We start from the raw sequence: 27,754 nt of genomic DNA, 5'->3' as shown, positions 1-27,754 counted from the left end.
CGTAAAGGAGTGCCTTCAAACCTCGATGAACTGAAACAATGGTGTAAAGAAGAGTTGGCCTAAATTCTTCCACAACCATGTGAGAGACAGAAAATGATTTCTTCCAGTTACTGCTGCTCAAGGTGGTTTAACAAGATAATGAGGGCATGGGGTGTTCTTTGTTGTTTCACTGGACTTCATAGGAAACTTTCATTTTTTTACATGACTGCCTAAGACAGGAAATGACCAGATTATCTGTCAGTGAAGGTTGTTTACAAACTGACATCAGAATTTTATCTCTCATTATAAAAGATACTGGGAGTTTTCTAACCACAAAGTGGACACAAGAATTCAAGAAGGACAAAGAAAGTAGCTTTTATAGCCAGGCACAAATGGGGGAAAATGTATTTGATTGCACTGTTTTTTTTCCCCTCTATTCTTCTATCTATAGAGGCTCACGTTGTGCTACACAGACACACAAACAAGTACACGAATACAAATCCATTGATGCATGCTACACACGAGTGAGCTGAGCTTAGAGGGGGTGAAGAGTCTTTTAGACTGCAATGTGAAATTCATGTGCTGCATGCTTAGATAGACTGTTAAAACCATGGACCATATGAGCACTGTGTAATAAAAGACTCCCTCAGTTTTCAGCTCACTGTCCAGACATCACACTTCACTTGATGAAATGTGCTTTTAAAGCTAGACTGTCTCCCAGTCCTCCTCTCCCTCTACAGTTCCTCCATTTCAGTCTCAATTTCAGGGTACATTATTGCCCACACTCACAGCAGCATGAGTTTCATCATGATGCCACAAAATAAACTGATTATTTACACCTTACTGCACGTGGTAATGAAAATGCTATTTTTCTTGATCGTACAGTCCCTTGTAATTATTGATATATTGAGACGCAACTGCAAAGCCGTGTAATCGTTATATTCTCTGGTTCTCCTCCTCTGCATTGTTGCGCTTCTTTCGTAAGCTCAACGGCAACCTCCAGAGATGTTGTTGTACTCAGCAGGGGGTGCAACACAAATTTTGGAAGACCAACTCCCAAAATAAAGACTCCAAAAATAACATTAAAAAGGAACAAAAAAAGGGGGTTCTGTTTTCACTGAAGTGCAATCAAGTGCAGGAGGAGCTAACCAACCAAAGATGAAAGCTCAACCTTGATGCAGTGCAGTAAAGTCTGACAGCAGGAGGAATTTTATTGTTATTGCAAAGCCAGTGTTTAAACATTGGGGCAGATTGCAGTGGACTTCAGAACAAGTTACTTTCAAATCATTTTTATTTTTGCTATATTCATCTGATGCATGGCACCGATAATTATAACAGCTATAAATAGTTGACATAATTATATGTTGGCCTGTGGAAAAAACAAAACGCAGAGACACACTCAGATGCATAGTGTGTGTTCTCAGTCTCGGTCCGTCTCCTCGGCTTTAATGTGGGCTGGAGGTGGCAGGGTGCCCCTTGGGGGATTTGAAACTCAGTCACAGTGAGCAGTCTGGGGCCAGTAGGCTTTGAAGAATAGCCAGTCATGTCCTCTTCAAGCCATTTCAGTTTGAATGTCATCATTTTCCTCAATCACTGTTATTATTTATGATCATCTATTACTAGCAGTGAACTGGTGCTTTGCATACTCATGCATTTATTGGCAAAAAAACATACATTGCTTAAAATTACTAAACCAACGCACAATGTAAGGTTTATGCCACAGCTGCCCTAAATTAACAGTACTGGTAATTACCAGAATACGTCTTTGTGTTTTTAATGTTTTAATAAAAATGTGAGTTCAGTCAATTCAGTCATTTTTAATTAGTTTTGAAGTAATACCCCCAAAGAATCAAATTTTGGGGGAAACACAGGTTATTTCTATCAACATAAGCTCTGTGCATAGCTACAACAAGGAGGCTAACTTGTGACAGAGAGCATAGTGAAAATTAACTGCCAGCTATCACTATTAACAGTATCATTGTAAGCATTTTACTAAAATCTCAGCTCTTGCATTGTACAGCCTCACAAAGAGCCTAGGTCGGCTATAGACTTGTGTAACCTGCGTTCTTCATGTCGTGAAGATGATTGATCGAGGATGTGAGAAGAGAAGAAAGCTCCCATGTATCCCATTTGCCCTTTGTGAAATTATGCCATTTCAAAATACTTCATGGTGCCTATTGAGGGCAGGCTTTGCTCTCTGCTGCGTGTGTGTGTGTGTGTGTGTGTGTGTGTGTGTGTGTGTGTGTGTGTGTGTGTGTGTGTGTGTTATGCCTTAGCCTCAAAATTTGGAGGCTAAGGCATAACAGCTGGAGTCTGGCTGATGACTGGCCTGCTTGTTTTGAGAGGACAGATGGACGGGTGGAAAACTGATGTCACTTACTCTCCTTCATGCCCCACTGACCTCTTATCTCTTTCTCACTCCCTCTCGCCTTCTCTTTCTGTGCCTTTGACATCCATCTGCCTCTCAAGTGTCAATATTGGGAGCTTTAACAGCAGCTTTCATCAAATTATAATGTACATTTGCAGTTTTTGCCCTTTTCAAGTCTTATCCAAGTATTAGAACAAGACTTAACACGTGTAGATCCTCCCTCTTCATAGTAGGCTGAAGGAGAGAGGAAAGTCAGCCACATATCCTCATGTACACAGGCAAATACACACTGCCCATAATAAAGAGACGTCAACCTGATCGGAGGGAAGATACTTCAAAGAACTCCAAAGATGAATGGCTGCTGCATAGGTTTGCCCCTTCTGTTAATGAAAGAAGACAACGGGGACAGAGAGACAGAAGCTTAAATCCATCATTGGTATATTCTTTATTCTGTTCAGTCAAAGTGATTGCTTTGCAACAAAGGAAGATGGAAAAACACAAGAAAGGTGTGTATTAGAAAACAAATCTACAACAAGGAATGACTTTGAAATTTAGACAGGGAACAAATACTATAATTTCTTCCCTTAAAAAATGCAATATATATTCAGTATTGAGATTTCAATCTTAGCTGTACAATAGCCTTGTGAACATCAGAACTTGTAAGAATGCTCGTCTTTCTTTAGTCCTTTTAATGAATAGATTGAGGGGGTTAGGTAGCTGTCTCCCTGTCAGTCTGTTTTGTCACATAACATGCATCTGTCCATTTTTTGCACTCCACTTTGTATGCCAACAAAACACATTCATTATTAATGAAGGCCGATGATCCAGTGATGGATTGAAGCTACAATACTGAGCCCTGAACACTTTGTCACTGTTGTTTTTCAATATAAAAGGCAGCTTACTTCTTATTCTTCTTATTGTTTTTGTTTTGTTTTTGTTATCCTTACGTCTCTGTTCTCCCCATCCTTTGCTGTACCGAAAGTTAAATCTTATTTTTCATTGTATTAGTCTCATTGCTCTCACACAGTGGGGACTTGTGAGTTCAGCCAGCCGCACCAACCACTGATTAAGCTTCTGAAGTGTCCAAGAGCCGGGTTTTAACTTAACATTTCAGATGACTCTCTTCAGGGAAGAGGATCTGCCAACAAAATACACCCTTGGTCTTTTTCCAGCAGGAGCTCTCAGCTCCAAATATTCATGACCTCAAGCAGGCATTAGCCAGTTTTGTCTAGGCAAAGCAACACAACACTGATACCAGTGAAGCCTGGCAATCGCTGCTATGCTTAGGCTGAAGTTGTATTTCAAACTCATTCTGTATTTATGAAGGAGGAAAACAGTCACGGAGTTCAGCTTGTAAGGTTACAGCGTTGATGAGACTTCAGTGCCATATTCGAGGTCTTAAAAAAGGTTAGTTCCTGGAACAGGTAGGGACCTAGGTAAGGATGTTATTGAAGAGGAGCATCGTGAGACAGATGGAAGCTGGGAGATGAAGGTAAATTCTGATTCTGATGCTGATCAGACATGAAATGTTATCTCTTCACATTAGCCTGCCAGGGTTACTCTCGAGCACCAGATACAGATAGTCCTACCTTACCTTACCTATCAACACACATAGGAGTGTAGATAGTGTGTGTGTGTGTGTGTGTGTGTGTGTGTGTGTGTGTGTGTGTGTGTGTGTGTGTGTGTGTGTGTGGATGCAGACAAAAAAAGGTGATAGCTTGAGGGGAGCATCCAACCTGCTCTTGGTGTGCTGGTTTTCCTACACAGTTCAATAGGTTACTCTCATAGTGGATTGATAGTCGTAGCAGTGTGCAAAGACTAAACAGATTGCCGTGGTAACCGCATCTGTCAGATCAGCCAATACAGCAAGTTTATCAGGTGGAGATTGACTCTGGACGGAGGACTCATACACTGGAGCCCTGTGCTTCAGCTTTCACTAAAAAGGCCCAGAGGCACGACCTAATGGATATGACGTCAACACAGAGGGAGGAGGAGGACCATTAAAAGGAACATCAGGGCAAGAGAAGCAGCCACATGTGTGTCTATTCATGTGAGTGTTTCAGGGAACAATGATGCTATAAATACAGAAATAGGGACATTTCGCATGAGGATGCAAAATATGCAAATGGAATAAACACAGGGTTTGTGGATGAACATTTTTTTTGGTCTTTTTAAAGAAAGAGGGAAACAGGTGGGGAAGAATATATTGGGACTGGATCAGTATGTTTTGTGTGTAACATTGGTAGGTGTCTGTGGGCTCAAAGAGGATCCACACATGAGTTTGAATAGTAAAATAGACGTGGGGTGCTTCTGCTGCACGCCCTCTCACGTATTCACAGATGCAAATGCACGTGTGCGCACATTTTTCCACTCTGCTGGTGGATGAACAGTGCTATAAGAATGCAGACTGCATGGACTGCTCAGAATGAAAGCGGTAATGAGGACTGATGGATGGTATCGACGGGGCCAAAATTTGCAGCACTGCAGAGAGCTGCAGAGGTAGAGAGAGGAAGAGAGTTCGAAGCACTCTGGATCCCAGGGCTGCATCACTGTGCGTGCTGTTTACAAGGAGGCTGTGCAGTTTGTTTTTGTGTGAGAGTTGTGGGAGCTTCCTTTTGGAAGTGGAGAATGCTAATGAATTCAGCTTTCCCAGCATCCCCAGCTGCCTCGCGACCTCACCTCTCAATCACTCGCAATGGGTACCTTTTATTTATAGAGCCATTATTTTTAGCCCTCTATAATTTCAGCCGTCTGCCTCTTGAAGAATTAACGGCAGGCACATTGGAAGGAAAGATGGAGAAAGAAAATGAGAGAGAGACAGCCAGAAAAGATTGAAAGAATCAATTGAGTCAAGTTCATTTTTGTACTGCATAAAAGAAAATGATTTTCTTTACAACCTAGTTCTTATTTTCACAGTTTGGGCCTTCGTTTTTTATGAATTATTAAAACATTTTACTCACAGCTTAATTGGCAAGACTTGGAATGCAGCACTGAAGTCAAGAAGGTGAGACACATTAAAAATCTACATCTTCATATACTGTCTGGGACATCTCTTTGAGGCTGTAACTTTCCAAAGTGATGCTTCGAGTTGAATGTTTATGTCAGCATGCAAACATTTAGAGAAGCTCATTTCCCTACACAGCACTTTTTTGCCTAGATTTTATTACAAAATAACTAAAAATATCAAGTTATTTCCTCAATTATGAGCTATTTTAAGTTTGAGTCAGGAAGTGGTAAAATTTGAGATACCTAATTCAAAATGCCGACTTATGGGTAGCAAAGAAAACATTTGATTTGATATATATATCAAAGGCTAGCCACAAGGCTAAAACCTAACCATTTGATCCGAAATCTGCACTCTTAGTCCCAACTGTTATTTCTAGAGTCAGGAAATCATCACCCAGAGAGAGGACAAAAGTGCTGGTCAAATGTGGACTCCCAATACACAGATGAGGAAAGAAGGAAAAATGTATTGTTTCAGCAGATAGAAGGGAGCTGAGTGTCTGTGTGGGGTGGTGGCTAGAGACAGAGAGCGAAATGGATGCAGACTAACTCACTGAGAGACAATCAAGTGAAACGGGAGAATGAGTGCTGGGAACATGGTCGTTTATTCGGCCTCGAAAGCCTCCGAGCATTGGCACTGCACAAATCAAGCCCATACAATCAAATCTTCATTGAAGGCATCTGTGCGAACCAACCAGCACATAGCTATGGGTGACACTTCACCACAGAAATGTGGGTTTGTGTGTATGTGTGCCCAGCATCTGAGTGTACGGCCTCCTGACTGTTAGACCCCTGCCCCAAGGCAGAACCAGAGGAAAAGGAGAACAGTCTTGGCAGCCATTGAGTGCGCCATCTGTTCCCGTGGATGTGGTCAGTCTGAATTAGACCCTTCTGTATCTCTTGCACGCTCAAACACACACAGAGATAAACAATCCCGTCTTGTTTCTGCTTGCTTTCTCATCTACTGTATTTCATGGGGCACAGTACATCTGGCTGTCCAGGCTGCCACGGCCCCCTGCCCATGTGTCTGGACTTCTGTTCAGAGGGTCCGTGGTTTCAGGGGGAGCAAAGGCAAAAAAAAAAAAAGAAAAAAGAAAGGAAGGGTTGGGGCTGGGGAGGACTCATATCGATTCATACCCGCCAGCAACGCGCCAAGAAACTGCTTTCATAATCCTCCCTCTTAAATAATTCACCACTCGCCCTCAAAATTTCATCAGCACCTACATATAGAGAACAATCTCCCCCACAGCAGCAGCAGCAGCAGCATTTTGAGGAAGGTAGAGGATGATGAGGCAGCAGATGAGTGAGCAGGTGGAAGATAGCCTGTTGATAATATCCCTGTCAAAACCCAGAATCAGCTATCGCAGGCCACTTGTGTGGCTGCAACACATTCATCTGTGCATCTCCAGACATGACAGTATACCAGTTTTTGAGACGTGCGATTTATTTCAATTTCAATTTTATTTCTATAGCACATTTAAAAGTCACAAGTACAACAAAGTGCTTCACAAACGAACCATACTTGCAATTTACAACAGGAGAAAACAGTTAACAAAGAATAAAATTATAAAATAATAATATAAGAACAGACATGAATCAGGGAAAATTAAGCTAAGTAGTTTGAAAAGCGAGCTTAAACAGATGGGTTTTTAACCGAGATTTAAAAGATTGGATAGTTTCCGACACACGGACATCAACCGGTAGGCTGTTCCAGAGTTTTGGTGCAGCGAAAGCAAAGGCCCGATCCCCCTTCGTCTTTAATCGAGACATTGGTTGTATTAGAAGCCCCTGATTAGAGGATCTGAGTGCCCTTGTAGGGATATATAGATTAAGAAGGTCAATCAAATAACTGGGTGCCAAGTTATTTAAGATTTTAAAAGTATATAAAAGAATTTTAAAAACAATACGGTATTTGACAGGAAGCCAGTGGAGGTCAGCTAGAATGGGAGTAATATGATCCTGTCTTCTAGCGCCGCTTAAAAGGCGTGCTGCGGCATTCTGGACTAATTGTAGGCGTTGAATAAGAGAGAGTTGGAGGCCTAAGTAAAGAGAATTGCAGTAGTCCAGTCTAGAGGTTATAAAAGCATGAATGAGCCTTTCAAGGTCTTTATGTCGTAGGTAAGGCATTGCCTTCGAAATTTGGCGTAGTTGGTAGAAGCTGGTTTTTACCACTGCAGCCACTTGCTTATCTAATTTGAGGGAGCTGTCCAGCATTACTCCGAGATTTCTGACAGTGGGCGATAAGTGGCTGGCATAGGAACCTAAAGTCTCCGAAAGCTGTTTCAACGGCATGTGGCTACCAAAGACGATAATTTCTGTTTTGTTTTCATTGAGGGTGAGCGAATTATGCAGTAGCCAGTCTCTGACGTCACACAGGCAATTAAGCAACGGCATTAGCGGGGATTGAAGATCCAAATCCAAAGGGAAATAGATTTGGATATCATCCGCATAGCAGTGAAAAGAGATATTATGATTTCTAAAGATTTTTCCCAGGGGTAACAGATAGAGAGAGAACAACGTGGGACTTAACACAGACCCCTGGGGAACACCGCAACGAAGGGGTGTGGGGGAAGAGGAGTGATTTCCCATAGAGACAGAGAAAAACCGCTCGGATAGGTATGATTTAAACCATGAGAGTACTTTGCCTTTAAGGCCAACTACATGTTCAAGTCTTGAAAGGAGAATATCATGGTCGACCGTATCAAAAGCAGAGGACAAGTCTAAAAGAACTAAAACCACAGGGCGCCCTGTATCAACAGTTACGAGGAGATCGTTAAAAACTCTCAGTAAAGCTGTCTCGGTACTGTGGTGAGGTTTAAAACCAGATTGGAATTTTTCATTGATTCCATTTGCCTCTAAGAAAGATTGCAATTGCTTGAGAATTTATCAGGTACATTTGACTAATGTTCAGACCAGCTGGCTGCAGTCGTAGGAGACAAATTTTACATTGTACAGCCGGCATTATGGAGCAAAGTACTCTATACTGAATAATCTAAAAGCAGAGTGCTGTTAACCATTCAACCATTCCTACAGTTGCCTCTGCAGTGGAAAGAAACAAGCCCATTTCCCTGGGCAACATATAAAATACAAAACAGGATGAAGTTATTGGAATTGCTTTGTCAAGTTAGTCTTGTTACCAGTGATTTCTTTCTCTGAGATTCTCCTGATGTATTTAGGTGGTGTCGGCAGACATCACCCTTGATCCTCAACAAGAAAGAGATGGCAGCATCCAAATACGACAACCAAAGATTAAGACATCCCCTTAGAGCCTGCCGTGGCTCAAAAGAAGGCACTTGATCTCATATCCTTTAGGGTAGTTTGGCAGGAGTGAGAACAGGAAAGAAGGAGAAATCAAGACATGCTAAAGGGGTTGTTCTGCCCCAAAGGTATGAATGATGTAGCAGTTGCCGGCAAATGCCACTAGACTAGTAACAGACTTATTGAAAGATTAATAAATTTGTGATTAAATCTGGTTTGATTTCCCTGATGCCAACGCGGTGACTTGTCAGCAGTAATGCAAGAGGCGAATAATATATTTTCAATCACTTTGTAAGTTATTAACAGTCATTATTCAAGTTGATGTCATAAAGCAGTTCAGCCTTCAGCTCAATATCTGAGCATCTTTACTTTTTACTTCTTTACTTACTTCACAAAAACTCACAGCCACTAGTAGTTCTTGCCAAACTCACCTTTAACTTTCTTTAGCATTGATAATATTATCACTATGCATGTAGACCCTCTAAGACTAAAATAAACATTGTTAAAAAAGAATTCATGTTGGATTTGTGCAGTATTGGGATGTTACGTTGCATCCTTTTGGACAGTTACTGTCCCGCAAAGTCCACGAGACTAAATTTAGTTTCCTTATGACATGCTGAGACATGCAGGTGGACAGCAAGAGGGGAAATTAATTCTGTACAATAATAATATCTTTGGCTCGCACAGGCTTCTCCACTCCCAGCCATCTTTGGATACCTCCAGCAACTCAGCTGGCTACAAAGCTAAAAACGCTCCTTCCTGCTGAAGTGACACTGTTTCACACAGTGAGGAAATACTGACATTCAGTAATAATATTCTTTGTTGTTTTTTACATTGCTTTGTATATAATATGATGCACAGCAGGATCTAGATAGAAGATGGCATTGTGCTATGGTTAACTTGTTCTAAGATGAGAAAATAAATAGTCAAAAATACATATAAATATAAATTTCCTACTACGTTATATTGAAAAATTGTTATTTTTCCAACATTTCATTTATCTGATAGTGCCTACACTTTCTTTTACACTCAAAACAGCTGAAACATAAGCTATAATGGATTTATCTAACAAAGTAGTTTGAGCAGAAAGCACCTTTGTAACTGATCACATGTAATACTACTGATCATGATCCTGAGTTTTATACTCAGGATTTTGAGTACTTAGTTTGTATCCCCTAGTTTAGGATTTACAATATTTTATTATTAGTGGTATTATTACTGTTTTTATTTTGTTAATCATGATTAGGGTTTATATCTCATTCCACACTACTAATGTTAGGTTGCTACATATATGTGTGTGTAGTCTGTGTATTGGTTAGTTACTTTGTAACCCTTTGTCTTGTTATCTAGATTCGATTCACCTGTGCGTACATATGGACTTTGGGCATTTCTCTGCCTAAAATAAAGTATGCATTTGAGTCCTCGACCTCACAATTCATGACAATTACAGCCAGCAGCCACTTAAATTAGTTTTTCACAAACTCAAATAAAATGAGAGAAATTTCCATCGATCCATTTTCTTTCACTTATTCACGATAGAATACAGAAAAATATCAAATGAGGGGACAAATTGAAGGTCATTTTGAATTTGATGGCAGTAATACTTCTCAAAAAGTTGGGACATGGCCACTGTGTAGCATCCACTCTTCTTCTTCTTCCCTTCAGCCCATAAACATCTGAGGAGACCTGCAGCTGGACCTTTTGGAGATGACTGTTGTCCCGTTTTTGTCTGATATGTCATTCAATCCAAGGTCTTCCCTGAAAATGACATCATCTAGATGGGAGCATGTGTTGTTCTGAAACCTGTGTATAGCTTTCAGTATCAGTGGTGTCTTTCTAGATAGAAACTAATGCAAGATGATGAGATACTCGACCATTGTTTTTGGACTTTTGGTTGTTGTTGCAGATTTGTGATCCTCTGCCCGTCTTTATTTCTGAGAAACTCTGCTTCTCTAAGAAGCTCTTTTTATACGCAGTCATGTTACTGACCTGCTGCTATTTAACCTAATGAATTGCAAAATGTACCTCCAGCTCTTTCTTTTTTTTTTAGCACCACTTACTTTTCCAGCCTTTTGTTGCCCTAGTCCCAACTTTTTCAAGACGTGTTGCTGTCAAATTCAAAATGAGCTAATGTTTAACAAACAGTAGTAAAATTTCTCAATTTAAACATTTGATACGTTTTTATACATTCTATTGTGAATAAAATGAGTGTTTGTGAGACTTGTAAATGATTGCATTTTGTTTGTGTTAACATTTTACACATGATGCCAACTTTTTTGGAATTGGGGTTGTAATTGGTGAGGTTTAGAGTTGCTGGTAGGTGGTAATGTTACTTAGGGTGGTAGATGTTTTCCCCTATTACCAGTCCTTAGAGAAATATGTGCAGCTGATTGCTGTGGCGTTATTGTGTTGTTGTTGGAAGACTAGACTGCTATTAATCTCCTAATCTCATCTGTGCAAAAATGTGATGAAGTAATATTTTCAGAATGTCTGTATTTTCTGTTATTGCACAGCACACATTCACATGTATGACCGTAAAGAGACGTTTTGATTGATTCTTTAATTCGTCAGACTGAATATAAACATAAAAGTTCAAACCAAGCATCAAAATGGGGAAGAAAATCGATCTAAGTGACTTTGAATTTGGTTATTAGAGCCAGATGGGCTGGTTTGAGTATTTCAGAAGCTGCTGATCTACTCGTATTTTCACACACAACCATCTCTAGTGTCTGAAAAAGAGAAAATACCCAGTGAGCAGTAGTTGACTTGGCAAAAATTTGTTGTTAATACCAGAGGTCAGAAGAGAATGGCCGGGTGCCATTCCTGTCAGCGAAGAACAGGAAACTGAGGCTACAATTCACACAAAATTGGACAACAGATTGGAAAGACATGGCCCGGTCTGATGAGTGTTGGTTACTGCTGCAACATTCAGATGGTGGAGTGCATGCCTTGTATCAGCAGTCCAGGCTGTAGGGTCTTTACCACACAATATAAAGCGCCTTGAGGCGAAAATTGAATTTAACTAAATTGCTGGTGGTATAATGAGGGATTATCTCTTGCATCCCTTAGTACCAGTTGAGTATGAGTATTGTTGCTCACCACTATTGCATTATGGCCACAGTGTACCCATTTTCTGTGGCACGCAAACTATGTCACAAAACTCAGACAATCTCAAACTCAAAGGACAATGAGTTCACTGCCCTCAAGTTGCCTCCACAGTCACCAGATCTCAATCCAGTGGAGCACCTTTTGGGATTTGGTGCAATGGGAGATTCATATCATACAGCAGCTGACTGATGCTAACATGTCAATGTGAACCAAAATCTCTGGGGAATGCTTCCAGCGTCATGTCGAATCTATCTAATCTCTGAATTAAGGCATTTTTGAGGGCAAATGGGTTTAGCTATCACTTCTCAGGCAGATTATTTAAATTTTTAGTTGATTAAAGTCTTTTGTCTACATGAAATGCAAATTAAATGCATAAAATATACAGCCCAAGTTATAACAAATGTATTTTAAAAATGGGAAAATTCCATTGCAATGACTGTGCTAAATCTGTGAGTAATTTGCTCAAGGTTCTGACTAGCCAAAACGTCCAACTTGGTATTACATATCCAGAGTTATTTCTGGCCATCGATATCTCATAGCTCAGTTCAAACAACAGAAAAGATAACATAATATTTGGACATCTGCTGAGTGGGTGATCATTCATCAGTGAGCAAAATGGCCGAGCATATAAAAAGTTTTGCCTGGTTAGATGAGATAAGAAGAGGACAACGAACGAACCGTGCACTTATGTAAATGCTTTGCGCATCCCGCTAATATCTTCAGTACACGTGCATCTCAGGCACACGCGTCCCTCTACACTACCCTGCCAGTTTTATTTTTACACCAGCTCAAGTGATTTGAAATTTAGGTGAAAGCACATTCTGGGTCTTTGTAGATCGACCTACATATTACAGTCGAGGACTTGGTCATTTATGACGCTTTGTTTTGCTAGACTGCAGTATCAGGAAGGGAAATTTATGTTCCAGTTTTATGTCCTTATCCACAGCAGAGTCATAACACTGAGCGATACAGGGCTCGGCCATGACCGCGTGAACTTATCTGTCTTAAAGCTTGGAAAGACATTATGTTCTATTGTCCACATCCAAGATTGCAGTATCTTGCACAATATGTAATGTCTTAAACAGTCGCGCTTGACTGTTCAGGCACTTGAAGGTTTCATTTTGTGCATAGTTGTGGAGCTGATCGCACTGCAGAGCTCACGGTGGGGTGCTAGAGTTTTGTGGGTGTGAGAGAGCTCTTGGCTCGACTTTCTCATGACATCTGCAGTTCAAGTTCAGGATTTTGTTTCGGATAACGTGTGATTGTGGTTAGTCATCGCATATCGATAACTTCAGTGTTATTCTTCGGCAGCTCCTGCAGCCCGCAAGGTTTTTAAATTCACATTGCTAGCAAAGTATAAATGCCATGTAAGGATCAGGCGAATATATTTACACGTCTTATGAAGTCATAATCATGTGTGTCATTGTGTTTACTTACACGTAATGCTCGCACAGTGAGAGGGGGGCACATCTTTAATTTAATCTTTGCTTTACTTGAACTGCTGCTTTTTTTTATTGTCAGTGCCAAGCCTACACTACATTGAAATCTTAAAACCAGCCTATGAGTCATTGCAGGTATTGATGTCTGCACTGTTTGGGGATTTTATTTTATAGTCATATACGTCCTTTTTGCGATATAACCCGTATAACCTGTAGCATCTACTCACTTTTACTGATGAATTAACTGTAGTGCAATAAATTATTTGTTATTCAAATACACACATGTACATGTATTTTGCTTCCGTTGAGCTTGCAGTCGCCTTTATATGATATGGCGTATGTAACAGCATCTGTACACTTACATTCAATACTTTATTTAAAGTGCTCTGTTTTCTGGAAGTACTCTGTAGTTATGATTGGGGGTAAAGTGTGTTTGCTGTAGCTGGAAAGTCTGTGGGGCAGAATTTAAACCCAGAAAATATCCTCGCGTATGTGTCAGCTTTGGTTCCAGGCTCTGTTCCTGAGAGCTGTCAAATATGATATCAGTGTGTCCCCGGTGAGAAGAACAGCCAAATGGGATTTTCAAACAGGAAACTAGAAGGATGAGCTTTCCTCTTGTCCATACTCACAGTATAGTGCAAACACAGTCCCTGTGAGATTCTGCCTCTTTGTCTTTGTCTCGCCCCCTCCCTATTTCGATTTTCTTCCGTGTTTTCCTTATCCCCTGCCTCTCTCTCGGAGCAGTGAAAAAAAGAACTTGTGCATCGCCTGCGCAGCACAAGGGAGGAGTGCTGTAACTTAATTTACCCTGCCTGCTAAGTATTTCATCCTTGAGCTCTTGAACTTAAAAAGAAGCTTATTTGATTGTTCTTAACTTAAGCTTCCAATTATATCTCATTTTCTTTTCCTTAATAAACAATTGCAAGTCGTTTTTTGGGGGGCAAAATCTCCGCCAAACACATTGAGACACTACCTGTAGACTCCCCCCAGTGTATAAATGAGGTATACATGCAAAGCAGTTGTAGTCTCTCAGGGGGCTTCATGTTCAGTGTGCCTGCAAGACAGTGAGCTCAGCTTTATCAGCCCATTACTGTCAGCTAGAGTGATAACAGTCCAATGGAGACGCGGGCACATATACATTTGCGCGTACACATTCCTACCGCATACTTCATCATTGCCCAAGGCCAAGTTATTTCACTCTTCCACTTCTCTCTCAGGCACAGTGGAAGTATTAACTTGTAAGGAGATATTTATGTGTGTGCGAGGGTGCTTTCTGCTGTGTAATTCCAGCTTTTATGTATGGCTGCGCAAGATAAGGTAAAGAAAAGAAGTTCGTTCTCTTACATAAAAGAACTCAGGCCTAAAAACATGCTGTTATTAATAGCAATGTTCCCCGAAAGAACCGGCTGAGTCGTCAAGTAAGGGCCCCGTACAAAGTGTTGTGTCATCCTGGAATATGTCCAGAGATGTTTGAGGAGCACTGGAGCTTATTGCAACACATGATTGTATCAGCACATAAAAAGGCCACTGATTTTGTACAATGCTGAGGACTTGCACAACAGGAGCACCAACTCTGTCTTACAATCTTGCCAGATTGCAGGAGATCGAGTTGCTCCTCGGTGAATTTCTTTTTGACTGACTTTTATTGCATGGGATGTGATTTCCTTACAGAATGGGGGTAACTCTGCCTCATTTGGAGAAACAAGTGGGCCATGGGAGGATCACATATTCCTGTGGAGGCTCATTACAAAAGTATCTATGACTCAGCTCTCGTCTGCGCCCCTATTTTCCTGTAGTAGATATGAATTTATGCAAAGTTTACACGCGTTTCCTCCTCTGTTGCGCTTTCTTTTCTCTCCCGCTGCGTTCCCCTGGCTGTCCACTTTAATTCATTTACAGAGTTATTCATGTGAACTCACAGTCACAGGGTAGTTAGTTTGGACTTGATTTGTCTGAATCCCAGTGCACAGGGTGCGTATCAATTTGAAAAGCAAGGCCGTGAAAGGACAGCGGCTCACAAACGCCCACTGCCTTGTTATCTCCTTGTTCCGTTCTTGCATTGGGATTGAGTGAGAGCCCCACATAACTGTTTTTCCATTCTCTTTTATGTCTCTCCCTCTTTGTCTGTCTCTGGCTGTCTTGTCCTATCTTTCACTCACTCTCCCTGCCTCTCACACACACTCTCCAACATAGCATCCACTCATTCTGACACTGTCAGCAAAGATATTCTTCCGTCATACTCAAGAAACTCAAAACTACTTTTTGTTGTTGTTGTTGTTGTTGTTGTTGTTTTTTGCTGCACTTGCCATCTCCTCTTTGCTCACACCCGCAGCTTTCTCTTCTCGTTCGCTTCCCTTGCAACATATCTGCCCTTTCCTCTTTCTTTCAGCTCAGCGACAGAGCCTGTCGCCACAGAATGCATTCCGCCAGCTGAAGGGGATGCGTCACATGCAGTGCAGGCTGCATGTGCCTGTCACAGCCTGCCCCATCCACAAGGTTCTTCCACAGCCCTAAAATAAATTGTTCCATTTTAGCCCTTGCATGATAAAAGCAGTTCTCAGGGAATTTAAGAATAATTCAGCACAAATTTGATCTCAGTTCCCTTTCTGTTCCTGTTGAGAGAAAGAATTGATCCACGTGGTGGTGAGAAAATAGAGGAGAGAGAGATGGTGGTGAGAAAGAAGAACGAGGATTGAGAGAAGGTGAGAGGTGGTGACGAGAGGAAGAGTGATCTGAGAGAGTGAAATGGATATTGAAATGCTAAAAGGGGAGACAAATTAGCAAAGAGAAGATGAAGTGGGGTTGGAAGACAAAGGGGAAAGAAAGGGTAGAGATGATAGCGATATGAAAAATGTTACATTAAAAAGAAGAGGAGAACGACGGCTGGGGTTAAGTGATGTAAGGTAAAAACTGATGATGTGATAGAAGCTGTGATTAATCATATGAGGCCAGTTTCGCTAGCTACACACAGGCCTGATTACTCCCAGATCTGTTAAATCAAGAAATCACTTAAATAGCACCTATGTGACAAAGTGATGTAAGCTAAAAGATCTCTAATAGCAACACATCAAGCCACAGTCTAAAGAAACAGATCAGAAAGAAAATAATTGACATCTGTCAAAGGAATAATTATTCATATTTAGGGGTTTGTGATTACAGTGTACCAGAGTGAGAACATTATCCACAAATGGAGAAAATTTGAAACACTGATGAAACTTCCCAGGAGTGGCCGGTTTATCCAAATTACTCGATGACGCCTCCAGGAGGTCACAAAAGAACCCAGAACAGCATCTAAAGAAATGCAAGCCTCACTTTCCTTAGTTAAGGACTTTTTAAAAAATATTCCGTGGACTGATGAGAAACTTGACTCCCTTTACATCTGCTGTAAAACTAGCACAACATTTCATAAAAACAACATCAAGCCAACAGTTAAACATGGTAGCGGTAGTGTGATGGTTTGGGGCTGCTTTGTTGCGTCAGTACATGAACAAGTTGGTATGACTGATGCAACCACGAATTCAGCTCTCTACCAGCAACTCCTGAAGGAGAGTCCAGCCATCAGTTTGTGCCCTGAAGCTCAAGCGCACTTGCAGCAGGACAATGTTGGGAAACGCACCAGCAAGTCCACCTCTGAATGGATTCAAAGGGTTTTGGAGTGGCATAGATAAAGTCAAGATTTAAATCAGATCGAGGTGCTTGGGCAAGAACTTAACAAGCCGTTCATGCTCGAAAAACTCTCCAAATTAAAACAATTCTGCAAAGAAGAGTGGGCCAAAAATTCCTTTACAGTGATGTGAAAAACTCATTGCCAGTTATCACAAATGCTTGATTGTAGTTCTTGCTGCCAAGAGCAACATAACCAGTTATTAGATTTAGGGGACAATTATTTTTTTTCACATAGGGTCAAGTAGGTTTGGATAGTTTCTTTCTCTCGACAAATGAAATCATCATTTAAAAATTGCACGTTGTGTTTACTCAGGTTATCGTTATATTAGACCCTTTAGATTTATTAGGTGACAAAGAGAGAAAACTCTGTAATAGGATATGCTACCAGCGTATATCAGGTGAGACAACAAATACATTCACGTCCAGATTTTTCTTTATGACAGTGTGACACAGCATCTGTGTCACACTGAGGCACAAAGCAGCCTCCACTGCACTGTAGAAAATACAAAGACTAAGCTGAAATTCGAGAAGCAAAAACAAGATGAGCAGTCATCTGAGAGGGAGAAACTGAAGCACAGTCAAGACAAACAATGACAAAGAGATGGATTATGGAAGAACGGCTGCCAAGACACAATCTGTACAACCATTCGCAGAGCTGTAATGCTCTGATGAGAATCTCCTGTCTTTTGTGTTATTGCACTGCATTCTTAGTAAAAGGCTTTAGTATAGCACACTAAAAAAAAAAGCAAAAGCACACATACACACACAAATGCACAGAAGGCTATTTCAAAATGTCCCGAGCAGTAATGCCAGGCTATTAGAGTTAACTGCTGACCTGCAGGAACAAGAATCGACAGCCATCTCCCTCCCTGCATCTCTTTAAGCCCCCAGTCTACTGATGGTGCTGCTGGTGCACTGTTTTGTGCAGTCGTATATATGTAGATGATTGCAGGTGGTAGGTTGTTATATCAAGATTTTCACCATTTGGCTTTAAGAAAGTCTGACAGTTTTAGGCTTAAAAGCAGCAAATGCACGCACACTCTGAAATAACACTCTCATTGCGAGACGAAGTGGCTCATGGGGACTGTGTCGGGCTGTTGTTGAGTCACTGTATTTCAGCTCAGAGTGAACAAGCAGCCAGTCGGCCTCTCCTCCCTGCCCTGTCGCAGCAAAGTGGGGTCCACACACCTTGACAGGATAATAACAGCAGCCGCGCATGATATCGAGCATAATTGCGTCGCTGTTTGTCATTTATCAAAGGTTTACCCAGCTGACATTTTCCCAGTGTGATGTGGAAGATGAGGCTGATTTTGATGAAACTGTTTGAAAGGTCATGTTCAGAACTAAACCGTGTTACGGGACTGACTGTCACCTTCCCTGCTAAGCTGCATGCAGCATTAGACTATTCAAACGGGATTGGAGATTTTCTCCAATACCTTTGTTCTATTCTTATAGAGCAAAAGCATCTGAGAATTCTTCTTCTTATTGGAAATTCTTATTATTATTGCACAGTGAGTCAGGATTTCACTGTACTTCTATTTTAATTCACTCTAGAGTGGGGGTGGATCCAGATGAAAACCAGGAGGACCGCATTTTTGAGGTAAGCACAGTTGTTTCTACTATAGATAAATCTTTTTTCTAAATTCACTATATTTATTCATCCTCTTGTTTTTCTTTCTGGGATCAAATTTTGCCTTTTTTAATAGAAATGTTTATCAGCTTCCTTCTTTATGCACCACATATTATGTGACTGTCAAATAACTGGATTCGGCTAAATATTCCAAATTGATCCTTTTTTTAATCGGTGCTTTCTAAATCCTTCTCAGCACAATTTGCATTGATGTGCAGGCATCGCTTCTCCAATCCCATTTAGAAGATTGTATATTAGTGCCACTGTTTATCGATGGGTTACGGCAAGTTAATTGTCATTCCGTGTGCTTTAACATGCTGAAGCTTGAACATCATTGCAGTCTGTTTACGAATGTATCTGATTTGTTTCAGGGGGCTACTCTAGTTAGAAAGAGTGCACATTAAGCTTAAGAAAATAATGCTTCCAAGAATATGCTCAACACCAAAAAAAACAAGTATTGGCCCAACAGCTTCTAATATTGACTGTCACACAGTCACTTACATTTCACTGTGTTACAAGAAGTGATTCTGCCTACATACGCATTGTGTCGCACTGGAAGCAGCAAGCTTCGCTGAACATGTGAGAGAGGGCAGTCACATGACTATAAAACTTCGAGCGGTTTTGTGGTCAACACATTCTTCTTTCACACTATTTCTTATTTAAATATTGAGAACTGTACATTATAGGGATTTACTAATATGTATAATTTCTGCAAATATTGTACTTGCAGCATATCCTTCCATCCTCTCCTACTGACACATAATGGGCGTCCAGCCTTTAATCTTGGGTCTGCTGTTTATTTTAAGACCACATGGCATTAAAGTGAAGAACACTTCAAGAGGAAATGCAGTTTCGCTTTCGCTTTGAGTGATGGTCTGCGCAATATCCAGAACAGAGCACAACAGAGGCCCTCTGAGTGTGGCCTTTTGTTGTGCATACACCCACCCTGCCATCGCTGCTTCCCAGCAGCTCACCATTCACTCTCTTATTTGAACCGACGATTATCTGCACGCTATGAATGGGACAAGGTCTGGGCATCTCTCTGGTATCAAGCGGCCAAATAGATAGTGTGGCCAAGTAAAGCTGGAGGAGGATCCCAGTGGGGAGACGAGCTTTTTTATTTCTTTTTTTATGGAAACAGTTGAATGCATGCAAGACCAGAGCAGTTGTTCTTACTGTAATGAGGAGGGATCTCTATTGGTAGTTCAGTTTTTGGGAATAGGATTTTCCCTTTATTAGGTCTGACCCTCTTGTTCAAGCTGTGGTCATGTGATATGGCCCTGCTGACCATGCACAGGTGCAGGTTTTCGGCATTTCCATCAAGCACCGTATACAGCCCACGGCAGACGGGCTTTGTTTGTCGGCGAGTAACATTGGTTCTCTTCTGGTTTACAGATTGCTACAGAGAGGCTAGACACAACACAGGGCCTGTGGCACTCTCTCGACTACAAGTATCCTTTCACTGCTTTTTTCTCCAAAGCACTCTCACATCTGCTTGCACTCACAATAATTAACGCAGCGCTCTGTGGAGCCCTACTGTTCTGTGAGTATCAGAAAAAAATAGTGCTTCATTACATAGACTTTGAAGAAAGACCCTTATCTATCAGGACAAACAGAAAGTTCAGAAAGAACGTGTGTGGCCTGCTAGCAAACATACACTGTGTATGACCTCCTTTGTGCAGCTATATTAGGACCATTTGCACACATGCTCTCATTGTAGTTTCCCTGATATAAACGATTCTTTAGGATGCATTTATCTAAGAGGCTCCTCATTTTCAAGTCAACTTTGAAACACGATTATCCATGTGACTTCTCTCATGTGACAGTTCTCAGCAATCACGTCTTATGAATATCGTGACTATTAAAAGAGTACTCCAACAATGCACTCCTTTTCCAGATAGAAAAGCAGCAAATATTATATTATATCTAAAATCTAATATTTAAATTATTTATAATTCATTTCTGTGGACCAAAACTCCACAGTCTTTGCTCCGTGCAAGAATACATTTTGTACATTCCTTTGCCGTTATTAGATAAATTCACAGGTTGCATTCAGAAATTTACTCCATTGTTCACCTTTATTTTATTTTGCAACAATCTGGAAAATATATATATTTGCATTTGGTAAAGGTTGATGTTCTTGTCTGTAGCAACAATAAATAAAGGGCCAGTCAGCTATAGTGACTGTCTGAGGATAACAAAATCTGGCCAGGACCTCTAAAGTCCATTTCCAAAGCAAACAGTTTGCTTCTCTGTCAGTCTTTATTCTAAACAAAGTTAAGGGTTTACTAGCTGCAAACTTATTCTGTGGGAATGGTGTTGGACTTCCCTCCCCAACTGCACAATAGTATGTGTTATTTCCCAAAGTGCTTAACTATTGCCGCCTCTGTTGGTGTTAACAACGTGTTAAGATGGTCTTGTAAGCAGAGAGTGTAGTTGGAGAAGGAAAACAGTTGTACTCTTTGCAGGAAGATTTCACGAGGATTGCATTAAGTTTAAGCTAATTGAATTTTGCTCCCTAATGACTTCATGACCTGGTGCTTGGTAAGGAGCACATCATCTTACTTTATGGGCTTTATCTCTTCTGCAAAACAGTGCAATGTTGGATTGATGGCATCATCATTAAGAATAGTCATTTAATGCGTAATTGAGGTTTTGTTTGTTTTTTGGGGGGGTTTGTGCTTTTTAATTGAATGAGAGTGCAGAAATGGCATTATCCCGGCTACGTAGCTGACCTTTGATAATGAAACAAATCAGGCTACAAGGTTAATATTATTTTGGCAGCATGCAAAATATATTTAAATACATTTTTTTATACCGGCACCCATGAAAATGAATGGGTGAGTGTGTTCAAACATGACTGATAGTTTAATACAGAGTTTTTTCCCTTCTTCTCTTTGATGTAACTTACATTAAATCAGGAAGAGTTATAAATAACATAAGTAACTCCTAAACACTCAAAAGGGTTATATAATTATCTATTTAAATTTTATAGGGATATCTAAGAATATGAAATAAATGTTTCTCAAAAGTTTGTCTCTTCTTTACTGATCTCACAGAAAGAGATCAAAAAGGAAAGGAAGGTCCCTGTGTCCCTCCTTTCCTGAAAAGTCATGGTCCGCTCATAACTATTAAAATAAGTAGTATAAAGTGTGTGTGTAGTCTGTGTTCTTGTTACGTCTTGAGACACATTGAAACAGTAGCCTGAGACTGTGAGGTATTAAATATGTTACTCATGAACAGTGAGAGCTGGTATGTGTAGTTCTGAAACCAGATACGACGAGAGAGGGTAGATCTGACTGTAAAACTGTATATTGGCTAACAGTAACAAGCTACACCCTGAGATTAGATTAAACAAACATGTTTAACTATGTATGGCCTAAAATTAGTAATTATTTTTGCAGTAAAATAACCGTTTTCTAACAATTGAAATGAAAATATCACATATTTATTTAAACTTATATTAAAAGAATATTAAATTGAAATAAAAGGGACCTGTCGTTTGAAGGTGTACAAATTAAATTCTTACCACCAAATCCAGCCGATGGATCAAGGCATTATTCTCACATTTAAGGTGCTTTATATGTAAAACACCCTGCACCACCTGCCTTTGGATGTACATAAAATAATAAAATAAACATGCTTTCTAATTGATGCTTTTTCACCTATCACAGGGGTCCTGGAACGTAACCCTCACGATAATAGAGGGAATAATTATTTTATACTGCCCAGGGTTTTTTTGAAAAACTGATCATTTTTGGATAAGGGGATAGAGTGCTAAGTTATCAGCTAATGCTAACAGGTTTTGTTAGCAAGGCACATTAATATAATACTGCAGTCTATGGAAAAAGAGCTAATGCTAGAATTTCAATCACCAAAAAGAGAGCTCAAACTTTGTGCATATGCCACTGATAACATTAACAATGTAGGAAGTCCTGACTGATCTATCAAATGTTGCTGATATTACAGCAATATTTTTATGTATAAGTATGTAATATCAATATTATGATATTACATATCTTTTTTTTTTATCTGATAAACAAAAATTTAAAAACTAAAGAAGAGATGCGAGAAACACCCTTCAGCCATGTTGTCTGTCGGTCTTGCATAGATTGCTCAGCAGATTTTGAAAAAATTATGCAATTTCGCAGCAGCACACATTTAGCAGATGTTTAAACCCTCAAGTATTGGTCTTAAAATTCCTTTACTGGTTGAGCTCTGACTAAATTCATTTCATGTAAACAAGTGTAAATGGGGTCATTTTTGCTAACATTTCAATAAGTCTGTCTTAAGTTTTAGTCTTGGAAAATCATTTCAAAGGAGTTCATTGTGACATATTTTACTCTGAGAACTGTTTTTAACAGGCAGTATTGGTTTATATTTCAGACAGATTAGAAACCATAAAGTTTGTAAAGGTTGTAATTAAATTCAAATACATGTAGCGTTCAGGCTACTAAACCACAAAACACAAGCAAGGTGGATGTGGTTGAGTGTACTGAGAAATTCTCTGATCTGATTAGGACATATTTCCGTTTTGTTTACGTGAAACGGTTTCTTCTTTCTAGTTTTGCAGCTTCCATTTAAATGTTTAAGACATATTTAGATGTTAAATATTGACTTGAGAATGAGCAGTGGGTTAATTTGATAAAGAATTATATTCACTGACCAAATTTTAAATAATAGTAATCTACTGTCTCTGTCTTATGCAATAGCTTCACCAGTAGCCTTGTGACAGACAGACTGTTCTTCACTATTTTTAAAGAGCCAGCTAGCCAGTCCCTACATGTGCTAGCATGCTAACATTTGTATGATATGTCTGCTGGTTGCAACACACGATTAAAAGCCAAAAAACAGCACGAACTGTACTCCTGCCATGGCTATATTTAAAGCTTATAATATTGGGTTAACTTGCACATTTTAACAGACTGTGTGTTTTTACCAGACCTCGTGTATATATCATGGGTTTTTGGAATCATGTAAAGCATGCAAATATGACAGCGGGCGAGAAAAGAGGAGATGAGAGAAGCAGGATGAAAGGCCCGACCAATGTATCCTATTGATGAGGAGGAAAAACATATTCTGAAGGTGCTTTGAAGTGGACCAGGTGAGAGGAGCCTCAGCCGGAATCCTGCTGCCAGGTAATTGAGCCTCAACTTGGCTCACCATCTGCATCATTGAGGCACACTGCTGCTTCCTTAACTGTTTCCCCGTCAGCCTGGCTTTAGGGTTCATAAGGACAAGCACTCATTCTGGGGGACATCAAAGCCTGTTTGATCTTTCCAGCTGAATTGGTTTGCATACTGTGGCGTTAGCCCAGCAACCACGTTTTTGTTTTGGATCTGGAATCCCAGAAGCCCCCCATGTCTTCTCCCGTGTTAAAGAAGTACAATGCCGTTAATTACATGGGTGTTCTGTGGCTTGAAAATCAAGTCTAGGCGTGTTACCCATATTTTTAGCATTACAAGGCTAAACAATACCATACAACAAAGAAGCACCAAGTAGAGCATAGTGGCACCCACTGTAAATATCTCCTCCTTACATTTTGATGTTATGTAAGAAGTGTATACATATTCATTATTCAATGCAATCAAAGTCTGCAATCATGGAAATTCCCATGTCTTTAGGAGAATAAGCAGTACTGAGAACAGTGGGTGTATCAGTGGAAGGGGCTAACAAAAGGCCATGCATCTCATGGCCTTTAATGAAGGAGGCCAATTCAACTCAGTCCTCTGAGCTACAAATGTACAGTAATTGTACTGTCAGTAAGGTATATTTTGACGTTTCACACTCCTGTGTGCTTTTGTACTCTCTGTTGTAGATGCTGCTGTCTAACAAAGTTATCTCTTCCAGGCTGGATGAGTCACTGACAGATAAACTTAGGGATATGTTATCAACTCAGTTTAAAAAGAAAAAACACAAAGCACAAACTGCCAAGGCAGCTCATCCTCTTTCTCTTGACAATATTTTCTTTAAAGATAAAACAAAAATAAAAAACTTTTCATGACAGCTTGACCCTATTTGACCTTGAAGAAGAGGTCAGAGGTCCAAAGTAATACACATATTGAATTCCCTATATGCCTATATGTTCTCAATGCAAACAATGGTGGTAAGAAACATAGTTTTAAATAGCTCTATATAACATTATCATCACTTTGGAATTCAGATCGAGGTCAGAGGTTAAATGTGACATGATATTTTACATTTTTATACAGTATTTCTATGTCGACAGTACACACCACACTTGTGAGATACTTCCTAATTTATAAGCCTTTTTGTCATTTTTCTACCTATGAATGAATGAATAAATAAATAAATAAATAAGTGGGCTTTGAAGTACTTGGTGGATGTACATGAAATGGATGTACATGAAATTTTAATGGATTGTTAACTGGACCCCACTCTTCACCCCTACAAAGTTTTATCAGAATACTGTGCATTGGTGTTGAGAGTGTGATGAGTTAGGGTAACTGCAACTTCTGTCTGTTTTCTTGTTTCCTCACTAGTTGTACCACTGGACGTTTTTGTTTATTAATTGATTCGCATTTCATGTGTAATCATTAAGGCTGCCTGTAACAGCGCTTGTATTGGACATTTCCGACTACAGCGTTTGCTTAAATGTTAAAATACTGGTAAAACAATGGGAAAGTTTGTCACACAAGTTATAAACAGGCTATTTACAACCAATTTCTTAAATAGCATAAGTAACTTACGTTAGATAAAAACAGTGTGTTGTTGTTGGAGACGTTTTGCGTGCTATGTTCTAGACCATTTCTTAGAATGACTTGCTGAAATCTGTGTTGGTTTCCTGGCAAACATAGCATGAAAAGATTTCATGAAGCCCCTGAAAAGCAGCAAGCGTTTAACCAAACCACACTAACCTGCTTTGTAGTTTCTGAACTCTAGTAGCTGATCACATGTATTATAACTCTAATACTTGCCCTAACTCATGAAAGGTCAGTAAAAGGTTACCTGCGGGTTGTGCAGCGTGGGACATGTGCTTGCTGTGATGGTGGCTGAAGCAGCAGTTGGTCTTCTACCCCCACATAACTACTCAGCATCTTTTCACACACACACACACACACGCACACACATATAATCTGACACCATTGTGTAGCAGAAAGCAGAACCAGCAGTTATAATTACCATCACTGTCGAGTATCATGCCAGCATGGAACAGGAGGACGCAGTGCCAACAGGAAGACAACTCACTCAGGCACATCCCAAGGAAGACATTATTCTCTCCTTTTCTCCCTCCTTAGACCCCTCCCCCCTTTTCCCCTTGTTTCTCATTTGAGACATTTTATGAATAAATCCTGTTAGCTGCCAGAATGGTGCTTATAATTCCAACCTCTTGCACATTTTCAACAACAGAACCCGAATGGTGAGAGCTGGTACCAATTTCCATATTAGATTATTTTCCACTTACCCTTGTTCTTTTGTACGCATGCCAGAGGACTGTGCACTTGTGTGCCACATTAGTCCCACATTACTCATAAAAGGCAGTGAGGTACAAAGGTTGACACTGATGGCACTGGTAAAATAGGAATTTGTCCGTTTTTTTTGTTGTTTTTTTTCCCCTCCAAAGCAAAAATTGAGGAAAGTATGACCCCTTGCAGAAAGGTGATTATAAATTAGATGCTAGCAGGGGGCTCCGAAATGTCACAAACATACTCACCTCCACTTTTCAGACCAGAGCTTATAAATATGCCACTGTTATTGTTTAGTAACCACCTGCCACCTGCACCGCTTCGCTTCCACCGTCTCCTCTCAATGCTGATCGAAAATCAAAATGCACATATCTGCACTTTATCACATTTATAAGGCATTCGTGACCTTGCCTCTAGTTTCAATCAAATGCAAGGCTGACCCAGTTTGCTGAAACTAGATAACGACCCATTTGCTACCTTTCCTTTTTTTTTTTCTTGAGCAAATTATTTTTATCTCGATTTTGGCTCTCATGCAACATCCCCTCCTGGAAAATCTCTCTGTGTTGCATGGGAGCTTTTATTCCTTAAGACAACAACTCAGCTGACAAAAGCTATGTATATTAAATATGCTAACAGCTTAAGAATCTGGAACAAAAATAGCTCAAGTACCTAAAGCTTGAATGACTAATATCCCAGCTCTCTGCAGTGTGCCATCTTCAAAACGGAAGGCCAACTGCACTGAATGCCAGTAAGCTGACAGTGACCTCATAAGGGAAATAATACACTTTCATAATGTTTTTTTTATTGCTTTGAGCACAAGGGGACTATGATTTATTACACTTTTAGATTTGCATCTCTCATTTCTGTCTTCATATATAAACAACTGGGAGTCTGATGGCTTAGATCTAAAACAATTTGCAGTCACACGCTCAGTGATTATGTTTATGATAAACTGCAGTGATTCACTTTAACCACTTCTTTCTAACAAAGAGTTGGGCTTTCCCTCGAGCATCAGCTGCTAAAATAGGAAACAGACCATACCAGTTAACGCTTTACTGGAGTGCAACACCAGTAACATGTAAATTCCCTGACCTTTTATCCTGCACAGGTAAAACACCGTATCTGGTTACTGTCCTACTCATTCTTTCAAATATATATATATATATATATATATATATATATATATATATATATATATATATATATATAAAATCTGATATGTGCTTTAGTGTTGTTAGCTATTATTGTTATGACTGTGGAGCTGGAGGACAGGCTAGACTACAACCGACCATTTCACCTTATCTTGTGTTTACAGTCACTGACACGTACACACGTTTTGAACAGTCCTTTAACAATGTCACAGATATCTAAAGCCAATGCTGACTCATTGTGGCCCCCCGCTGACTGAGTCACTGCCACAGTGTTGTGGTGTATTTGCCAGAGTCTTCAGTAGCCCCCGTGTGCAGGAGGTAAGACTTTTTTTCTGTGTTTACAACATGCCAGAAATATTGAGGAACATATGAGTTATTTGCCACTCACAATTCAGGATGATGAAGAAGAAGAGCTGTGTGAGATAGAAGCAGGAAAAAACACCCTGGATTTGGGGGAAACGGAGAGCCAGCAGGGATCGTCCGAAAGCGATTCTGCATCCGAGCACCAAGAGGACCTGCTGGACGGAGATCTGGGCCTCGGCACTGCTCCAGCTCAACCGAGGGAGGCAAGCGGCTCCAGTACTCAGCTCTAACCTCGTCTTATCAGCTATTGCTCCCTGATGTCAAAACCCCCACCTCCCACAGTGAATGGAGGTCACTGGTCAGGACATCTGCCAACAGCTGACTGAGAGTTAGAGTTTCAATGGTTCCCAAAAGGTCATGCA

At 40.2% G+C, this 27,754-nt stretch overlaps 1 long non-coding RNA gene across 1 annotated transcript; it reads right to left on the bottom strand.

The window, feature by feature from the left end:
• On the bottom strand, window positions 1-27,613 carry LOC146625580 (uncharacterized). Its single transcript, XR_014906509.1, has 3 exons — window positions 27,418-27,613; window positions 2,662-2,727; window positions 1-2,581 (listed from the first exon to the last, which is right to left on the bottom strand). It is a non-coding gene; the product is annotated as an uncharacterized LOC146625580 (long non-coding RNA).
• Window positions 27,614-27,754: the final 141 nt, after the last annotated feature.

The sequence above is a fragment of the Diplotaxodon limnothrissa genome, linkage group LG9, assembly GCF_057381915.1.
Source record: "Diplotaxodon limnothrissa isolate DT_005_m linkage group LG9, D_limnothrissa_male_GT1.1, whole genome shotgun sequence".
Taxonomy (NCBI): domain Eukaryota; kingdom Metazoa; phylum Chordata; class Actinopteri; order Cichliformes; family Cichlidae; genus Diplotaxodon; species Diplotaxodon limnothrissa.
The sequence above is the reverse complement of the archived record's forward strand: the minus strand, read 5'-3'. Positions and strand labels throughout refer to the sequence as shown.